The sequence below is a fragment of the Struthio camelus genome, chromosome 33, assembly GCF_040807025.1.
Source record: "Struthio camelus isolate bStrCam1 chromosome 33, bStrCam1.hap1, whole genome shotgun sequence".
Classification (NCBI taxonomy): Eukaryota; Metazoa; Chordata; class Aves; order Struthioniformes; family Struthionidae; genus Struthio; species Struthio camelus.
In genome coordinates, this window is record NC_090974.1 from 4,017,035 (window position 1) to 4,032,827 (window position 15,793).

Genomic DNA, 15,793 nt, shown 5'->3' on the forward strand with positions numbered 1-15,793 from the left:
GCCACATGCCAGTGCCAGGCACTAGTCTACTGGTGGTGATTTTGAAGTCGTTGTGCCTGAGTGCATGAGAGGCCGGTGCCAGGCACGTGTGTGCTGGTGGTGATTGTGAGCTCAGTTGCTCGTGACGTCATGAGAGGCCAGTGGCAGGCATGTGTGTGCTGGGGGTGACTGTGAGGTACTTGTGCGTGACGGGTTGAGAGGCCAGTGGCAGGCATGTGTGTGCTGGTGGTGATTGTGAGGTCCTTGTGCCGTAGGGAGTTAAAAGCCAGTGGCAGGCACGTGTCTGCTGCTGGTGATTGTGAGCTCAGTTGTTCATGACGTCTTCAAAGGCCAGTGGCAGGCATGTGTGTGCTGGGGGGGACTGTGAGGTCCTTGTGCATGACGGTATGAGGAGCCAGTGGCAGGCATGTGTGTGCTGGTGGTGATTGTGAGGTCGCTGTGCCTGAGGGCGTGAGAAGCCAGTGGCAGGCATGTGTGTGCTGGCGGTAATTGTGAGCTCAGTTGCTCGTGACGTCATGAGAGGCCAGTGCCAGGCATGTGTGTGCTGGTGGTGATTGTGAGCTCAGTTGTTCGTGACGTCATCAGAGGCCAGTGGCAGGCATGTGTGTGCTGGTGGTGATTGTGAGGTCCTTGTGCCTTTAGGGCGTTAGAGGCCAGTGCCAGGCTTTTTTTGCTGGTGGTTATTGTGAGGTCATTGTGTCTGAGGGCGAGAGGCCAGTGGCAGGCATGTGTGTGCTGGTGGTGATTGTGAGCTCAGTTGTTCGTGATGTTGCCACATGCCAGTGCCAGGCACTAGTCTACTGGTGGTGATTTTGAAGTCGTTGTGCCTGAGGGCATGAGAGGCCAGTGGCAGGCATGTGTGTGCTGGCGGTGATTGTGAGCTCAGTTGCTCGTGACGTCATCAGAGGCCATTGCCAAGCATGTGTGTGCTGGTGGTGATTGTGATCTCAGTTGTTCGTGACGTCATCAGAGGCCAGTGGCAGGCATGTGTGTGCTGGTGGTGATTGTGAGCTCAGTTGCTCGTGACGTCATGAGAGGCCAGTGGCAGGCATGTGTGTGCTGGTGGTGATTGTGAGATCAGTTGTTCATGACGTCTTCAGAGGCCAGTGGCAGGCATGTGTGTGCTGGGGGGGACTGTGAGGTCCTTGTGCATGACGGTATGAGGAGCCAGTGGCAGGCATGTGTGTTCTGGTGGTGATTTTGAGGTCAGTTGTGCGTGGAGGCATGAGAGGCCAGTGTCAGACTGGTGTGTTCTGGTTGTGATTGTGAGGTGCTTGTACCTGAGGGAGTTAAAAGCCAGTGGCAGGCATGTGTGTGCTGGTGGTGATTGTGAGCTCAGGTGTTCGTGATGTTGCCACATGCCAGTGCCAGGCACTAGTCTACTGGTGGTGATTTTGAGGTCCTTGTGCCTGAGGGCATGAGAGGCCAGTGGCAGGCATGTGTGTGCTGGTCGTGATTGTGAGCTCAATTGTTCCTGATGTCATCAGAGGCCGGTGCCAGGCATGTGTGTGCTGGTGGTGATTGTGAGCTCAGTTGCTCGTTACGTCATGAGAGGCCATTGCCAGGCATGTGTGTGCTGGTGGTGATTGTGAGGTACTTGTGCGTGATGGGTTGTGAGGCCATTGCCAGGCATGTGTGTGCTGGTGGTGATTGTGAGGTCCTTGTGCCGTAGGGAGTTAAAAGCCAGTGGCAGGCACGTGTCTGCTGGTGGTGATTGTGAGCTCAGTTGTTCATGACGTCTTTAGAGGCCAGTGGCAGGCATGTGTGTGCTGGGGGGGACTGTGAGGTCCTTGTGCATGACGGTATGAGGAGCCAGTGGCAGGCATGTGTGTGCTGGTGGTGATTTTGAGGTCAGTTGTGCGTGGAGGCATGAGAGGCCAGTGTCAGACTGGTGTGTTCTGGTTGTGATTGTGAGGTGCTTGTACCTGAGGGAGTTAAAAGGCAGTGGCAGGCATGTGTGTGCTGGTGGTGATTGTGAGGTCCCTGTGCGTGAGGGCGTGAGAAGCCAGTGGCAGGCATGTGTGTGCTGGTGGTGATTGTGAGCTCAGTTGCTCGTGACGTCATCAGAGGCCAGTGGCAGGCATGTGTGTGCTGGTGGTGATTGTGAGCTCAGTTGTTCGTGACATCATCAGAGGCCAGTGCCAGGCATGTGTGTGCTGGTGGTGATTGTGATGTCCTTGTGCCTTAGGGCGTTAGAGGCCAGTGCCAGGCTTTTTTTGCTGGTGGTTATTGTGAGGTCATTGTGTCTGAGGGCGAGAGGCCAGTGGCAGGCATGTGTGTGCTGGTGGTGATTGTGAGCTCAGTTGTTCGTGATGTTGTCACATGCCAGTGTCAGGCACTAGTCTACTGGTTGCGATTTTGAAGTCCTTTTGCCTGAGGGCTTGAGAGGCCAGTGGAAGGCATGTGTGTGCTGGTGGTGATTGTGAGCTCAGTTGCTCGTGACGTCATCAGAGGCCAGTGCCAGGCATGTGTGTGCTGGTGGTGATTGTGAGGTCCTTGTGCCTTAGGCCGTTAGAGGCCAGTGCCAGGCTTCTTTTGCTGGTGGTTATTGTGAGGTCATTGTGTCTGAGGGCGAGAGGCCAGTGGCAGGCATGTGTGTGCTGGTGGTGATTGTGAGCTCAGTTGTTCGTGATGTTGCCACATGCCATGCCAGGCACTAGTCTACTGGTGGTGATTTTGAGGTCCTTGTGCCTGAGGGCATGAGAGGTCACTGGCAGGCATGTGTGTGCTGGTGGTGATTGTGAGCTCAATTGTTCCTGATGTCATCAGAGGCCATTGCCAGGAATGTGTGTGCTGGGGGTGACTGTGAGGTCCTTGTGCATGACGGTATGAGGAGCCAGTGGCAGGCATGTGTGTGCTGGTGGTGATTTTGAGGTCAGTTGTGCGTGGAGGCATGAGAGGCCAGTGTCAGACTGGTGTGTTCTGGTTGTGATTGTGAGGTGCTTGTACCTGAGGGAGTTAAAAGCCAGTGGCAGGCATGTGTGTGCTGGTGGTGATTGTGAGGTCCCTGTGCCTGAGGGCGTGAGAAGCCAGTGGCAGGCATGTGTGTGCTGGTGGTGACTGTGAGCTCAGTTGCTCGTGACGTCATGAGAGGCCAGTGGCAGGCATGTGTGTGCTGGTGGTGATTGTGAGCTCAGTTGTTCGTGACATCATCAGAGGCCAGTGCCAGGCATGTGTGTGCTGGTGGTGATTGTGAGGTCCTTGTGCCTTAGGGCGTTAGAGGCCAGTGCCAGGCTTTTTTTGCTGGTGGTTATTGTGAGGTCATTGTGTCTGAGGGCGAGAGGCCAGTGGCAGGCATGTGTGTGCTGGTGGTGATTGTGAGCTCAGTTGCTCGTGACGTCATCAGAGGCCAGTGCCAGGCATGTGTGTGCTGGTGGTGATTGTGAGCTCAGTTGTTCGTGACATCATCAGAGGCCAGTGCCAGGCATGTGTGTGCTGGTGGTGATTGTGAGGTCCTTGTGCCTTAGGGCGTTAGAGGCCAGTGCCAGGCTTCTTTTGCTGGTGGTTATTGTGAGGTCATTGTGTCTGAGGGCGAGAGGCCAGTGGCAGGCATGTGTGTGCTGGTGGTGATTGTGAGCTCAGTTGTTCGTGATGTTGTCACATGTCATGCCAGGCACTAGTCTACTGGTGGTGATTTTGAGGTCCTTGTGCCTGAGGGCATGAGAGGCCGGTGGCAGGAATGTGTGTGCTGCTGGTGATTGTGAGCTCAATTGTTCATGATGTCATGAGAGGCCATTGCCAGGCATGTGTGTGCTGGGGGTGACTGTGAGGTCCTTGTGCATGACGGTATGAGGAGCCAGTGGCAGGCATGTGTGTGCTGGTGGTGATTGTGAGGTCAGTTGTGCGTGGAGGCATGAGAGGCCAGTGTCAGACTCGTGTGTTCTGGTTGTGATTGTGAGGTGCTTGTACCTGAGGGTGTGAGAAGCCAGTGGCAGGCATGTGTGTGCTGGTGGTGATTGTGAGCTCAGTTGCTCGTGACGTCATCAGAGGCCAGTGGCAGGCATGTGTGTGCTGGTGGTGATTGTGAGCTCAGTTGCTCGTGACGTCATCAGAGGCCAGTGGCAGGCATGTGTGTGCTGGTGGTGATTGTGAGCTCAGTTGCTCGCGACGTCATCAGAGGCCAGTGGCAGGCATGTGTGTGCTGGTGGTGATTGTGAGCTCAGTTGTTCGTGACATCATCAGAGGCCAGTGGCAGGCATGTGTGTGCTGGTGGTGATTGTGAGGTCCTTGTGCCTTAGGGCGTTAGAGGCCAGTGCCAGGCTTTTTTTGCTGGTGGTTATTGTGAGGTCATTGTGTCTGAGGGCAAGAGGCCAGTGGCAGGCATGTGTGTGCTGGTGGTGATTGTGAGCTCAGTTGTTCGTGATGTTGCCACATGCCAGTGCCAGGCACTAGTCTACTGGTGGTGATTTTGAGGTGCTTGTGCCTGAGGGCATGAGAGGCCAGTGGCAGGCATGTGTGTGCTGGGGGGAACTGTGAGGTCCTTGTGCATGACGGTATGAGGCGCCAGTGGCAGGCATGTGTGTGCTGGTGGTGATTGTGAGGTCGCTGTGCCTGAGGGCGTGAGAAGCCAGTGGCAGGCATGTGTGTGCTGGCGGTGATTGTGAGCTCAGTTGCTCGTGACGTCATGAGAGGCCAGTGCCAGGCATGTGTGTGCTGGTGGTGATTGTGAGCTCAGCTGTTCGTGACGTCATCAGAGGCCAGTGGCAGGCATGTGTGTGCTGGTGGTGATTGTTAGCTCAGTTGCTCGTGACGTCATCAGAGGCCAGTGGCAGGCATGTGTGTGCTGGTGGTGATTGTGAGCTCAGTTGTTCGTGACATCATCAGAGGCCAGTGCCAGGCATGTGTGTGCTGGTGGTGATTGTGAGGTCCTTGTGCCTTTAGGGCGTTATAGGCCAGTGCCAGGCTTCTTTTGCTGGTGGTTATTGTGAGGTCATTGTGTCTGAGGGCGAGAGGCCCGTGGCAGACATGTGTGTGCTGGTGGTGATTGTGAGCTCAGTTGTTCGTGATGTTGCCACATGCCAGTGCCAGGCACTAGTCTACTGGTGGTGATTTTGAAGTCGTTGTGCCTGAGGGCATGAGAGGCCAGTGGCAGGCATGTGTGTGCTGGTGGTGATTGTGAGCTCAATTGTTCCTGATGTCATCAGAGGCCAGTGCCAGGCATGTGTGTGCTAGTGGTGAGTCTGAACTCAGTTGCTCATTACGTCATGAGAGGCCATTGCCAGGCATGTGTGTGCTGGTGGTGATTGTGAGCTCAGTTGCTCGTTACGTTCAGAGGCCAGTGCAAGGCATGTGTGTGCTGGGGGTGACTGTGAGGTACTTGTGCGTAACGGGTTGTGAGGCCAGTGCCAGGCATGTGTGTGCTGGTGGTGATTGTGAGCTCAATTGTTCCTGATGTCATCAGAGGCCATTGCCAGGCATGTGTGTGCTGGGGGTGACTGTGAGGTCCTTGTGCATGACGGTATGAGGAGCCAGTGGCAGGCATGTGTGTGCTGGTGGTGATTTTGAGGTCAGTTGTGCGTGGAGGCATGAGAGGCCAGTGTCAGACTGGTGTGTTCTGGTTGTGATTGTGAGGTGCTTGTACCTGAGGGAGTTAAAGGCAGTGGCAGGCATGTGTGTGCTGGTGGTGATTGTGAGGTCCCTGTGCCTGAGGGTGTGAGAAGCCAGTGGCAGGCATGTGTGTGCTGGTGGTGATTGTGAGCTCAGTTGCTCGTGACGTCATGAGAGGCCAGTGCCAGGCATGTGTGTGCTGGTGGTGATTGTGAGCTCAGTTGCTCGTGACGTCATCAGAGGCCAGTGGCAGGCATGTGTGTGCTGGTGGTGATTGTGAGCTCAATTGTTCCTGATGTCATCAGAGGCCAGTGGCAGGCATGTGTGTGCTGGTGGTGATTGTGAGCTCAGTTGTTCGTGACATCATCAGAGGCCAGTGCCAGGCATGTGTGTGCTGGTGGTGATTGTGAGGTCCTTGTGCCTGAGGGCGTTAGAGGCCAGTGCCCGGCTTCTTTTGCTGGTGGTTATTGTGAGGTCATTGTGTCTGAGGGCGAGAGGCCAGTGGCAGGCATGTGTGTGCTGTTGGTGATTGTGAGCTCAGTTGTTCGTGATGTTGTCACATGCCATGCCAGGCACTAGTCTACTGGTGGTGATTTTGAGGTCCTTGTGCCTGAGGGCATGAGAGGCCAGTGGCAGGCATGTGTGTGCTGGTGGTGATTGTGAGCTCAATTGTTCCTGATGTCATCAGAGGCCGGTGCCAGGCATGTGTGTGCTGGTGGTGATTGTGAGCTCAGTTGCTCGTTACGTCATGAGAGGTCATTGCCAGGCATGTGTGTGCTGGTGGTGATTGTGAGGTATTTGTGTGTGATGGGTTGTGAGGCCAGTGCCAGGCATGTGTCTGCTGGTGGTGATTGTGAGGTCCTTGTGCCGTAGGGAGTTAAAAGCCAGTGGCAGGCATGTGTGTGCTGGTGGTGATTGTGAGCTCAGTTGTTCATGACGTCTTTAGAGGCCAGTGGCAGGCATGTGTGTGCTGGGGGGGACTGTGAGGTCCTTGTTCATGACGGTATGTGGAGCCAGTGGCAGGCATGTGTGTGCTGGTGGTGATTTTGAGGTCAGTTGTGCGTGGAGGCATGAGAGGCCAGTGTCAGACTGGTGTGTTCTGGTTGTGATTGTGAGGTGCTTGTACCTGAGGGAGTTAAAAGCCAGTGGCAGGCATGTGTGTGCTGGTGGTGATTGTGAGGTCCCTGTGCCTGAGGGCGTGAGAAGCCAGTGGCAGGCATGTGTGTGCTGGTGGTGATTGTGAGCTCAGTTGCTCGTGACGTCATGAGAGGCCAGTGGCAGGCATGTGTGTGCTGGTGGTGATTGTGAGCTCAGTTGTTCGTGACATCATGAGAGGCCACTGCCAGGCATGTGTGTGCTGGTGGTGATTGTGATGTCCTTGTGCCTTAGGGCGTTAGAGGCCAGTGCCAGCCTTTTTTTGCTGGTGGTTATTGTGAGGTCATTGTGTCTGAGGGCGAGAGGCCAGTGGCAGGCATGTGTGTGCTGGTGGTGATTGTGAGCTCAGTTGTTCGTGATGTTGTCACATGCCAGTGTCAGGCACTAGTCTACTGGTGGCGATTTTGAGGTCCTTGTGCCTGAGGGCATGAGAGGTCAGTGGCAGGCATGTGTGTGCTGGTGGTGATTGTGAGCTCAATTGTTCCTGATGTCATCAGAGGCCATTGCCAGGAATGTGTGTGCTGGGGGTGACTGTGAGGTCCTTGTGCATGACGGTATGAGGAGCCAGTGGCAGGCATGTGTGTGCTGGTGGTGATTTTGAGGTCAGTTGTGCGTGGAGGCATGAGAGGCCAGTGTCAGACTCGTGTGTTCTGGTTGTGATTGTGAGGTGCTTGTACCTGAGGGAGTTAAAAGGCAGTGGCAGGCATGTGTGTGCTGGTGGTGATTGTGAGGTCCCTGTGCCTGAGGGCATGAGAAGCCAGTGGCAGGCATGTGTGTGCTGGTGGTGACTGTGAGCTCAGTTGCTCGTGACGTCATGAGAGGCCAGTGGCAGGCATGTGTGTGCTGGTGGTGATTGTGAGCTCAGTTGTTCGTGACATCATCAGAGGCCAGAGGCAGGCATGTGTGTGCTGGTGTTGATTGTGATGTCCTTGTGCCTTAGGGCGTTAGAGGCCAGTGCCAGGCTTTTTTTGCTGGTGGTTATTGTGAGGTCATTGTGTCTGAGGGCGAGAGGCCAGTGCCAGGCATGCGTGTGCTGGTGGTGATTGTGAGCTCAGTTGCTCGTGACGTCATCAGAGGCCAGTGGCAGGCATGTGTGTGCTGGTGGTGATTGTGAGCTCAGTTGCTCGTGACGTCATCAGAGGCCAGTAGCAGGCATGTGTGTGCTGGTGGTGATTGTGAGCTCAGTTGTTCGTGACATCATCAGAGGCCAGTGCCAGGCATGTGTGTGCTGGTGGTGATTGTGAGGTCCTTGTGCCTTTAGGGCGTTAGAGGCCAGTGCCAGGCTTCTTTTGCTGGTGGTCATTGTGAGGTCATTGTGTCTGAGGGCGAGAGGCCAGTGGCAGGCATGTGTGTGCTGGTGGTGATTGTGAGCTCAGTTGTTCGTGATGTTGCCACATGCCAGTGCCAGGCACTAGTCTACTGGTGGTGATTTTGAAGTGGTTGTGCCTGAGGGCATGAGAGGCCAGTGGCAGGCATGTGTGTGCTGGTGGTGATTGTGAGCTCAATTGTTCCTGATGTCATCAGAGGCCAGTGGCAGGCATGTGTGTGCTAGTGGTGAATGTGAACTCAGTTGCTCATTACGTCATGAGAGGCCATTGCCAGGCATGTGTGTGCTGGTGGTGATTGTGAGCTCAGTTGCTCGTGACGTATTCAGAGGCCAGTGCAAGGCATGTGTGTGCTGGGGGTGACTGTGAGGTACTAGTGCGTAACGGGTTGTGAGGCCAGTGCCAGGCATGTGTCTGGTGGTGGTGATTGTGAGGTCCTTGTGCCGTAGGGAGTTAAAAGCCAGTGGCAGGCACGTGTCTGCTGGTGGTGATTGTGAGCTCAGTTGTTCATGACGTCATCAGAGGCCAGTGCCAGGCATGTGTGTGCTGGTGGTGATTGTGAGCTCAGTTGCTCGTGATGTCATCAGAGGCCAGTGCCAGGCATGTGTGTGCTGGTGGTGATTGTGATGTCCTTGTGCCTTAGGGCGTTAGAGGCCAGTTCCAGGCTTCTTTTGCTGGTGGTTATTGTGAGGTCATTGTGTCTGAGGGCGAGAGGCCAGTGGCAGGCATGTGTGTGCTGTTGGTGATTGTGAGCTCAGTTGTTCGTGATGTTGCCACATGCCATGCCAGGCACTAGTCTACTGGTGGTGATTTTGAGGTGCTTGTGCCTGAGGGCATGAGAGGTCAGTGGCAGGCATGTGTGTGCTGGTGGTGATTGTGAGCTCAATTGTTCCTGATGTCATCAGAGGCCAGTGGCAGGCATGTGTGTGCTGGGGGGGACTGTGAGGTCCTTGTGCATGACGGTATGAGGAGCCAGTGGCAGGCATGTGTGTGCTGGTGGTGATTTTGAGGTCAGTTGTGCGTGGAGGCATGAGAGGCCAGTGTCAGACTGGTGTGTTCTGGTTGTGATTGTGAGGTGCTTGTACCTGAGGGAGTTAAAAGCCAGTGACAGGCATGTGTGTGCTGGTGGTGATTGTGAGGTCCCTGTGCCTGAGGGCGTGAGAAGCCAGTGGCAGGCATGTGTGTGCTGGTGGTGACTGTGAGCTCAGTTGCTCGTGGCGTCATGAGAGGCCAGTGCCAGGCATGTGTGTGCTGGTGGTGATTGTGAGCTCAGTTGCTCGTGACGTCATCAGAGGCCAGTGGCAGGCATGTGTGTGCTGGTGGTGATTGTGAGCTCAGTTGTTCGTGACATCATCAGAGGCCAGTGCCAGGCATGTGTGTGCTGGTGGTGATTGTGAGGTCCTTGTGCCTTTAGGGCGTTAGAGGCCAGTGCCAGGCTTCTTTTGCTGGTGGTTATTGTGAGGTCATTGTGTCTGAGGGCGAGAGGCCAGTGCCAGGCATGTGTGTGCTGTTGGTGATTGTGAGCTCAGTTGTTCGTGATGTTGTCACATGTCATGCCAGGCACTAGTCTACTGATGGTGATTTTGAGGTCCTTGTGCCTGAGGGCATGAGAGGCCGGTGGCAGGCATGTGTGTGCTGCTGGTGATTGTGAGCTCAATTGTTCCTGATGTCATCAGAGGCCATTGCCAGGCATGTGTGTGCTGGGGGTGACTGTGAGGTCCTTGTGCATGACGGTATGAGGAGCCAGTGGCAGGCATGTGTGTGCTGGTGGTGATTTTGAGGTCAGTTGTGCGTGGAGGCATGAGAGGCCAGTGTCAGACTCGTGTGTTCTGGTTGTGATTGTGAGGTGCTTGTACCTGAGGGAGTTAAAGGCAGTGGCAGGCATGTGTGTGCTGGTGGTGATTGTGAGGTCCCTGTGCCTGAGGGTGTGAGAAGCCAGTGGCAGGCATGTGTGTGCTGGTGGTGATTGTGAGCTCAGTTGCTCGTGGCGTCATCAGAGGCCAGTGGCAGGCATGTGTGTGCTGGTGGTGATTGTGAGCTCAGTTGCTCGTGACGTCATGAGAGGCCAGTGCCAGGCATGTGTGTGCTGGTGGTGATTGTGAGCTCAGTTGCTCGTGACGTCATCAGAGGCCAGTGGCAGGCATGTGTGTGCTGGTGGTGATTGTGAGCTCAGTTGTTCGTGACATCATCAGAGGCCAGTGCCAGGCATGTGTGTGCTGGTGGTGATTGTGAGGTCCTTGTGCCTTTAGGGCGTTAGAGGCCAGTGCCAGGCTTCTTTTGCTGGTGGTTATTGTGAGGTCATTGTGTCTGAGGGCGAGAGGCCAGTGGCAGACATGTGTGTGCTGGTGGTGATTGTGAGCTCAGTTGTTCGTGATGTTGCCACATGCCAGTGCCAGGCACTAGTCTACTGGTGGTGATTTTGAAGTCGTTGTGCCTGAGGGCATGAGAGGCCAGTGGCAGGCATGTGTGTGCTGGTGGTGATTGTGAGCTCAATTGTTCCTGATGTCATCAGAGGCCAGTGCCAGGCATGTGTGTGCTAGTGGTGAGTCTGAACTCAGTTGCTCATTACGTCATGAGAGGCCATTGCCAGGCATGTGTGTGCTGGTGGTGATTGTGAGCTCAGTTGCTCGTTACGTTCAGAGGCCAGTGCAAGGCATGTGTGTGCTGGGGGTGACTGTGAGGTTCTTGTGCGTAACGAGTTGTGAGGCCAGTGCCAGGCATGTGTGTGCTGGTGGTGATTTTGAGGTCCTTGTGCCTGAGCGCATGAGTGGCCAGTGGCAGGCATGTGTGTGCTGGTGGTGATTGTGAGCTCAATTGTTCCTGATGTCATCAGAGGCCATTGCCAGGCATGTGTGTTCTGGGGGTGACTGTGAGGTCCTTGTGCATGACGGTATGAGGAGCCAGTGGCAGGCATGTGTGTGCTGGTGGTGATTTTGAGGTCAGTTGTGCGTGGAGGCATGAGAGGCCAGTGTCAGACTCGTGTGTTCTGGTTGTGATTGTGAGGTGCTTGTACCTGAGGGAGTTAAAGGCAGTGGCAGGCATGTGTGTGCTGGTGGTGATTGTGAGGTCCCTGTGCCTGAGGGCGTGAGAAGCCAGTGGCAGGCATGTGTGTGCTGGCGGTGATTGTGAGCTCAGTTGCTCGTGACGTCATGAGAGGCCAGTGGCAGGCATGTGTGTGCTGGTGGTGATTGTGAGCTCAGTTGCTCGCGACGTCATCAGAGGCCAGTGGCAGGCATGTGTGTGCTGGTGGTGATTGTGAGCTCAGTTGTTCGTGACATCATCAGAGGCCAGTGCCAGGCATGTGTGTGCTGGTGGTGATTGTGAGGTCCTTGTGCCTTTAGGGCGTTAGAGGCCAGTGCCCGGCTTTTTTTGCTGGTGGTTATTGTGAGGTCATTGTGTCTGAGGGCGAGAGGCCAGTGGCAGGCATGTGTGTGCTGATGGTGATTGTGAGCTCAGGTGTTCGTGATGTTGCCACATGCCAGTGCCAGGCACTAGTCTACTGGTGGTGATTTTGAAGTCCTTGTGCCTGAGGGCATGCGAGGCCAGTGGCAGGCATGTGTGTGCTGGGGGGGACTGTGAGGTCCTTGTGCATGACGGTATGAGGCGCCAGTGGCAGGCATGTGTGTGCTGGTGGTGATTGTGAGGTCGCTGTGCCTGAGTGCGTGAGAAGCCAGTGGCAGGCATGTGTGTGCTGGCGGTGATTGTGAGCTCAGTTGCTCGTGACGTCATGAGAGGCCAGTGCCAGGCATGTGTGTGCTGGTGGTGATTGTGAGCTCAGCTGTTCGTGACGTCATCAGAGGCCAGTGGCAGGCATGTGTGTGCTGGTGGTGATTGTGAGCTCAGTTGCTCGTTACGTCATCAGAGGCCAGTGGCAGGCATGTGTGTGCTGGTGGTGATTTTGAGGTCAGTTGTGCGTGACATCATCAGAGGCCAGTGCCAGGCATGTGTGTGCTGGTGGTGATTGTGAGGTCCTTGTGCCTTTCGGGCGTTAGAGGCCAGTGCCAGGCTTCTTTTGCTGGTGGTTATTGTGAGGTCATTGTGTCTGAGGGCGAGAGGCCAGTGGCAGGCATGTGTGTCCTGGTGGTGATTGTGAGCTCAATTGTTCCTGATGTCATCAGAGGCCAGTGGCAGGCATGTGTGTGCTAGTGGTGAGTGTGAACTCAGTTGCTCATTACGTCATGAGAGGCCATTGCCAGGCATGTGTGTGCTGGTGGTGATTGTGAGCTCAGTTGCTCGTTACGTCTTCAGAGGCCAGTGCAAGGCATGTGTGTGCTGGGGGTGACTGTGAGGTACTTGTGCGTAACGGGTTGTGAGGCCAGTGCCAGGCATGTGTGTGCTGGTGGTGATTGTGAGGTCCTTGTGCCGTAGGGAGTTAAAAGCCAGTGGCAGGCACGTGTCTGCTGGTGGTGATTGTGATCTCAGTTGTGCATGACGTCTTCAGAGGCCACTGCCAGGCATGTGTGTGCTGGGGGTGACTGTGAGGTCCTTGTGCATGACGGTATGAGGAGCCAGTGGCAGGCATGTGTGTGCTGGTGTTGATTTTGAGGTCAGTTGTGCGTGGAGGCATGAGAGGCCAGTGTCAGACTCGTGTGTTCTGGTTGTGATTGTGAGGTGCTTGTACCTGAGGGAGTTAAAAGCCAGTGGCAGGCATGTGTGTGCTGGTGGTGATTGTGAGGTCGCTGTGCCTGAGGGCATGAGAAGCCAGTGGCAGGCATGTGTGTGCTGGTGGTGATTGTGAGCTCAGTTGTTCGTGATGTTGTCACATGCCATGCCAGGCACTAGTCTACTGGTGGTGATTTTGAGGTCCTTGTGCCTGAGGGCATGAGAGGCCAGTGGCAGGCATGTGTGTGCTGGTGGTGATTGTGAGCTCAATTGTTCCTGATGTCATCAGAGGCCAGTGGCAGGCATGTGTTTGCTAGTGGTGAGTGTGAACTCAGTTGCTCATTACGTCATGAGAGGCCAGTGGCAGGCATGTGTGTGCTGGTGGTGATTGTGAGCTCAGCTGTTCGTGACGTCATCATAGGCCAGTGCCAGGCATGTGTGTGCTGGTGGTGATTGTGAGCTCAGTTGCTCGTGACGTCATCAGAGGCCAGTGGCAGGCATGTGTGTGCTGGTGGTGATTGTGAGCTCAGTTGTTCGTGACATCATCAGAGGCCAGTGCCAGGCATGTGAGTGCTGGTGGTGATTGTGAGGTCCTTGTGCCTTTAGGGCGTTAGAGGCCAGTGCCAGGCTTCTTTTGCTGGTGGTTATTGTGAGGTCATTGTGTCTGAGGGCGAGAGGCCAGTGGCAGACATGTGTGTGCTGGTGGTGATTGTGAGCTCAGTTGTTCGTGATGTTGCCACATGCCAGTGCCAGGCACTAGTCTACTGGTGGTGATTCTGAAGTCGTTGTGCCTGAGGGCATGAGAGGCCAGTGGCAGGCATGTGTGTGCTGGTGGTGATTGTGAGCTCAGTTGTTCGTGACATCATCAGAGGCCAGTGCCAGGCATGTGTGTGCTGGTGGTGATTGTGAGGTCCTTGTGCCTTAGGGCGTTAGAGGCCAGTGCCAGTCTTCTTTTGCTGGTGGTTATTGTGAGGTCATTGTGTCTGAGGGCGAGAGGCCAGTGGCAGGCATGTGTGTGCTGGTGGTGATTGTGAGCTCAGTTGTTCGTGATGTTGTCACATGCCATGCCAGGCACTAGTCTACTGGTGGTGATTTTGAGGTCCTTGTGCCTGAGGGCATGAGAGGTCAGTGGCAGGCATGTGTGTGCTGGTGGTGATTGTGAGCTCAATTGTTCCTGATGTCATCAGAGGCCATTGCCAGGCATGTGTGTGCTGGGGGTGACTGTGAGGTCCTTGTGCATGACGGTATGAGGAGCCAGTGGCAGGCATGTGTGTGCTGGTGGTGATTTTGAGGTCAGTTGTGCGTGGAGGCATGAGAGGCCAGTGTCAGACTCGTGTGTTCTGGTTGTGATTGTGAGGTGCTTGTACCTGAGGGAGTTAAAAGGCAGTGGCAGGCATGTGTGTGCTGGTGGTGATTGTGAGGTCCCTGTGCCTGAGGGCGTGAGAAGCCAGTGGCAGGCATGTGTGTGCTGGCGGTGATTGTGAGCTCAGTTGCTCGTGACGTCATGAGAGGCCAGTGGCAGGCATGTGTGTGCTGGTGGTGATTGTGAGCTCAGTTGCTCGCGACGTCATCAGAGGCCAGTGGCAGGCATGTGTGTGCTGGTGGTGATTGTGAGCTCAGTTGTTCGTGACATCATCAGAGGCCAGTGCCAGGCATGTGTGTGCTGGTGGTGATTGTGAGGTCCTTGTGCCTTTAGGGCGTTAGAGGCCAGTGCCCGGCTTTTTTTGCTGGTGGTTATTGTGAGGTCATTGTGTCTGAGGGCGAGAGGCCAGTGGCAGGCATGTGTGTGCTGATGGTGATTGTGAGCTCAGGTGTTCGTGATGTTGCCACATGCCAGTGCCAGGCACTAGTCTACTGGTGGTGATTTTGAAGTCCTTGTGCCTGAGGGCATGCGAGGCCAGTGGCAGGCATGTGTGTGCTGGGGGGGACTGTGAGCTCAGCTGTTCGTGACGTCATCAGAGGCCAGTGGCAGGCATGTGTGTTCTGGTGGTGATTGTGAGCTCAGTTGCTCGTGACGTCATCAGAGGCCAGTGGCAGGCATGTGTGTGCTGGTGGTGATTGTGAGCTCAGTTGTTCGTGACATCATCAGAGGCCAGTGCCAGGCATGTGTGTGCTGGTGGTGATTGTGAGGTCCTTGTGCCTTTCGGGCGTTAGAGGCCAGTGCCAGGCTTCTTTTGCTGGTGGTTATTGTGAGGTCATTGTGTCTGAGGGCGAGAGGCCAGTGGCAGGCATGTGTGTGCTGGTGGTGATTGTGAGCTCAATTGTTCCTGATGTCATCAGAGGCCAGTGGCAGGCATGTGTGTGCTAGTGGTGAGTGTGAACTCAGTTGCTCATTACCTCATGAGAGGCCATTGCCAGGCATGTGTGTGCTGGTGGTGATTGTGAGCTCAGTTGCTCGTGACGTCTTCAGAGGCCAGTGCAAGGCATGTGTGTGCTGGGGGTGACTGTGAGGTCCTTGTGCGTAACGGGTTGTGAGGCCAGTGCCAGGCATGTGTGTGCTGGTGGTGATTGTGAGGTCCTTGTGCCTTTAGGGCGTTAGAGGCCAGTGCCAGGCTTCTTTTGCTGGTGGTTATTGTGAGGTCATTGTGTCTGAGGGCGAGAGGCCAGTGGCAGGCATGTGTGTGCTGGTGGTGATTGTGAGCTCAGTTGTTCGTGATGTTGCCACATGCCAGTGCCAGGCACTAGTCTACTGGTGGTGATTTTGAAGTCGTTGTGCCTGAGGGCATGAGAGGCCAGTGGCAGGCATGTGTGTGCTGGTGGTGATTGTGAGCTCAATTGTTCCTGATGTCATCAGAGGCCAGTGGCAGGCATGTGTGTGCTAGTGGTGAGTGTGAACTCAGTTGCTCATTACGTCATGAGAGGCCATTGCCAGGCATGTGTGTGCTGGTGGTGATTGTGAGCTCAGTTGCTCGTTACGTCTTCAGAGGCCAGTGCCAGGCATGTGTGTGCTGGGGGTGACTGTGAGGTACTTGTGCGTAACGGGTTGTGAGGCCAGTGCCAGGCATGTGTGTGCTGGTGGTGATTGTGAGGTCCTTGTGCCGTAGGGAGTTAAAAGCCAGTGGCAGGCACGTGTCTGCTGGTGGTGATTGTGATCTCAGTTGTGCATGACGTCTTTAGAGGCCAGTGCCAGGCATGTGTGTGCTGGGGGGGACTGTGAGGTCCTT